The sequence below is a fragment of the Piliocolobus tephrosceles genome, unplaced genomic scaffold, assembly GCF_002776525.5.
Source record: "Piliocolobus tephrosceles isolate RC106 unplaced genomic scaffold, ASM277652v3 unscaffolded_1361, whole genome shotgun sequence".
NCBI classification, from domain to species: domain Eukaryota; kingdom Metazoa; phylum Chordata; class Mammalia; order Primates; family Cercopithecidae; genus Piliocolobus; species Piliocolobus tephrosceles.
This window is the reverse complement of record NW_022294988.1, coordinates 27,624-32,521: the sequence shown is the minus strand read 5'-3', so window position 1 is coordinate 32,521 and position 4,898 is coordinate 27,624. Positions and strand designations below refer to the sequence as shown.

At 37.4% G+C, this 4,898-nt stretch overlaps 1 pseudogene across 1 annotated transcript; it reads left to right on the top strand.

Annotated features, from left to right (window-relative positions):
• Window positions 1-2,281: 2,281 nt before the first annotated feature.
• LOC113220483 lies at window positions 2,282-2,679 on the top strand (annotated as a pseudogene). Its single transcript, XR_003307356.2, has one exon. The product of XR_003307356.2 is annotated as a 60S ribosomal protein L37 pseudogene (transcript).
• Window positions 2,680-4,898: the final 2,219 nt, after the last annotated feature.

Sequence of the window (4,898 nt, the reverse complement as noted above, 5' to 3'; positions counted from 1 at the left end):
TATATTTTCTCCATAACAATTGCCACTGATATTAGAATAATTTTTAAGTATCACATCCTTGAGCCCATATGGACAGTAGAGGGAGTTCTGAGCATGCTGAAGCCACAATTGGCACACTGGACCCCATAGAATTCCTTGTAGATTGAACTTCACCATTTACATCAGGATTTGGTCTAAATTTTCTTCATCAAGCCAATTGTACTTCTTAATTAACCATGCCCTCATTTTGCCTTTTAATGAATGAAAGACAGACACACACATAAAGAGAGATAGTGCAATGAAAAAGAAAACAACATACTGAATTAAAGTGGCAGGAAACAGGTAAGAGAATTAATTCTGTCAGGCTTTTTGTTCGTTTGTTTGTTTTTTGAGACGGAATCTCGTTCTGTTGCCTGGGCTGGAGTGCAGTGGCCGGAGGCTTTTTTTTTTTTGAGTTTTTTATTTTGAAGGATTTGATTTTGTTTGTTTTGTCTGCCTTGGAATTATCTTCAATTTTATGTTTTGACTTGGCTCAAAAGGTAGCTCTTATGCTACCCTATCTTGACAGGCAGCCATTTATATCAGTTTCTTGCTTATTCTTTCAAAGACATTTTATGCATATGTGAGTCAATCTAAATGTATAGGTATATAATCTTTCTCCCACTTGACACAAATTTTAGCAAACTACATCTGCTTTCCTGCACCTTCCCTTTTCCCTTCACATTGTATCACAAAGACGATCACATGAAGAAATACCAAGAGCTTCGCTACATCTTCGTTTGAAATTTTCATGATCCTCCATTGTATACATATGTAATATTTTTTTAAAAAGTAGAGATTGCTTCTATTGAGTGTGGTGCTTTTTAACCAGCCCCCTCTTGATGGCCATTTGGATTATTTCTTTCAGAGAACAATTTTGCATCATGTAGCATCATGTGGAAAAAGAGCAGTGACCCCACTCCCACATGCATATCCTAGGGGAGCTCACGTATCCCTGAGAGCAGGAGGCAATGTCCCAGGATGTTCATTGCAGTGAGGTCTACAATAGAGACAACCTGAAGGTCAATGCAGAGGGAAAGATATAAATTGTACTATATTCCTCCCATGGAATACTATCCAGTAATGAAAGCAAATGAACTATTTGTATAAATATAGATTCATGTCATAGAACATGTTAACTGAAAAAGCAAGCAAATGAATGATAAAATTAGCAAGAAACAATTTCTAAGAAGTCTAAGAGCAAAGCCAGGCAAAGTGGTGTACACTTGTAATCCTAGCACTTTGGGAGGCCATGGTGGGTGGATTGCTTGAGTTCAGGAGTTCCAGACCTGCCTGGTAAACATGGCAAAAATCCCTCTCTCCAAAAAATACAAAAATTAGCCCTGCATGGTTGAGCACAGCTATACTTCCAGCTACTTGGGTGGCTGAGGTGGGTGGATCGCTTGAGCCTGGGAGGTTGAGGTACAGTGAGCTGTTTTTGTGCCACTGCACTCAAGCGTGGGTGACAGAGTGAGACTCGGTCTAAAAAACAACTGTAAAAGACTTCAAACAAAGAGATTTCCTAACACAGTACAAATACAAAGGCATGCACCACATTCAAGACACACATCCTCCTGCAATCCTCCTGCAATTCTTGCTTTGCTCAGTACAGTATTGACTGAATCACATGCATATCAGAACTGTGAAAAATCAAGGCTATTGACATACATTTCTATCATTCTTCTCTGTATACTACATATAGCCAATAATATTAAAATGTCACCAATTGACAAACCTGGGTGGTGCCTTCACAAAGATTTTTTTATAACTCTCTATTCTTTCTTCCAGCTACAACTACTTTGAATTAATATTTGTGAAGTGAATCCACAGGAACCGAGCAAAATAAGAAAAGAGTTATTGAGTGTGAGGAAAGCTGTGGAGAGGTACAGACAGATGGAGAGATGACAATACCGAGTATGTCAGTGACCTTCACAGTAACAGACGTTTTGGAGGAGAGTGAGCAGGAGCCAGAATGAAGTGGATAGACTATAAAGAGGGATGAAGGAGTGGGGACTTCAGGGAGCAAATATGGGGTTGGGCAGGTTAGACTGGGAAGTGTGGATGGATTCTGGACATTCCGTTTTTGGTCTAGCACTTACAGAAAGAGAAATCACGTTTATTTAGCTCCTTCCACAATCTTTAGAGAAATCTTCTGAAACATTACAAAAAAGATATACAAACAGCCAACAGCCATCAGGGAAAAATGCGAAGTAAAACCACGGTGAGAAACCCCTAAGTGCTTATTAGAATGGCTGAAATTTCAATGATTAATAAATATAAATATTGCTCTCTCTGGTCTCGGCTGCAGAAGCGAGATGACGAAGGGAACGTCATCGTTTGGAAAGCGTCGCAATAAGACGCACACATTGTGCCGCCGCTGTGGCTCTAAGGCCTACCACCTTCAGAAGTCGACCTGTGGCAAATGTGGCTACCCTGTCAAGCGCAAGAGAAAGTATAACTGGAGTGCCAAGGCTAAAAGACGAAATACCACCGGAACTGGTCGAATGAGGCACCTAAAAATTGTATACAGCAGATTCAGGCATGGATTCCGTGAAGGAACAACACCTAAACCCAAGAGGGCAGCTGTTGCAGCATCCAGTTCATCTTAAGAATGTCAGCGATTAGTCATGCAATAAATGTTCTGGTTTTGAAAAATAAAAATAAATAAATAAATAAATAAATATAAATATTGGCAAGGATGTGAAACAGTCTCATCCATTGCCTATAAGAATATGAAACAGCCACTCTGAAAATCAGTTTTGTATCATCTGATGAAGTTAAACAAGCTAGTACTCTATGGCTAGCACTTCCACTCCTAAGTATTTACTCCAGAGAAATAAAGTTATGTCCAAGAATTCCTGTACAAGTATTTCCATAGTTCCTTTATTTGTAACAATAAAATAAAAAGAATAGCCCCACAATGTACAAAAAAATTGTGATTCAATCATACAATGGAATACTACCAGCAATAAAAATGAATGAACTACTGATACATGCAACAACCTGGGTGGACCACATAGATATTATACCAAGTGCCAAAAGCCAGACACAAGGGAGGCCACATGGCATGAGTGGATACATATGAAGTTTTAAAACAGGAAGAACTACTCTGTCATGATAGTCATCAAATCAATGGCTGCTGGGCAAAGGGGGACTAGGTTGAATGCAGAATAAAGAGAACTCTGTGTATCTGGATAGTGGCATGGGTGATATGGCTGTATTTGTCAAAATTCATTGATGAATTTGATACAGATCTGATCATTTCAGTATATATGTAAATTTTACAAGTTTAAAATGCTTACAATAAAAATGTAAATGTTAGTAATAAAAAAGAGTAATAGAAAATATTAGCAAACAAATCCAATAACAGATCCAAACAATACACCATGATCAAGTGAGTTTTATATCAGGGATGCAAGGATTGTTTGACATATGTGAATAAAAAAATGTGATATACTACATCAACAGAATGAAGGACATAAACCGTATTATCATCTCAATAGATGCAGAAAAAGCATTTGGTGAAACTAAACATTGCTCCTTAATAAGAACTCTCAAAGGAATTCCTCTGACAAAGGAACCAAGAATATACACTGGGGAAAGAACAGTATCTTAAATAAACGGTGCTGAGAAAATGCTGCCAGATGCAGAAGAATGTCACCAGACCCCTGTCCCTCACCATATACAAAAATCAACTCAAAAGGGATTACAGACTTAAACGTAAGACCCAATACTATAAAACTACTAGAAGAAAACATATGGGAAACACTAAAGGACATGAGATTAGGCAAAGATTTTATGGCTAAGACCTCAAAAACACAGGCAGAAAAAGTAAAAATAGACAAATGGGACTATACTAAGCTAAAAAGCTTCTACACAGCAAAGGAAACATCCAACAGAATGAAGAGATAACCTGTAGAATAGTGAAAATATTTGCTAAGTATTCACCCAACTAGTATATTCATCCAATTAGTATATTCTAGACTAATATCTAGAATATACAAGGAACACAAAACTTAGCAGTAAAAAATACAAATAATCCAATTAAAAAGTGGACAAAGGATCTGAATAGACATTTCCTAAGAGAAGGCATACAAGTGGCAAACAGGTGTATGAAAAACACCCAACATCACTAAATACCAGGAAAATGTAAATCAAACTACAATGAGATATATCTCACCCTAGTTAGAACGGCTATTATTAAAAAATAAAAAATAATAGATGCTGGTGAGCACGTGGAGAAAGGGGAACTGTGATACACTGTTGGTGGTATGTAAATTAGTGCAGCCATTATGGGAAACAGTAGAGTGATTTCTCAAAAAAACTGAAACTATTAATGAAACTACTATCCCATGCAACAATTCTAATTCTGGGTATTTATCCAAGGGAAATGAAATCAATATATGAAAAGAGTACCTGCACGCCCATGTTTATTGAAGCACTATTCACAAAAGCAAAGATGTGAAATCAATGGGTGAATGAATAAAATAACTGAAGTATATACACAATGGAATGCAATTCAGCCATTTAAAAAAGAATGAAATCCTGTCAGTTGCTCCAGGATGGAACCAGAGGTCATGTTAGGTGAAATAAGCCAGGCAAGGAAAGACAAATATCACACATTGTCACTCATATGTGTGAGCTAAAGATGTTAATCTCGTGGAGGTAGAGAGTAGAATGACAGTTACCAGAGGCTGGGAAGATCGCAGGGGTGGGAAGATGTAGAGAGGTAGATTAATGGGTACAAACATTCAGTTATATAGAAAAAATAAGTCTAGTGTTCTAGAGCACAGCAGGCCAACTAAAGCTAACAAAAATGTATATTTCAAAATAGCTAGAAGAGTGGATTTTAAATGTTCCCAACACAAAGAAAAGATAAA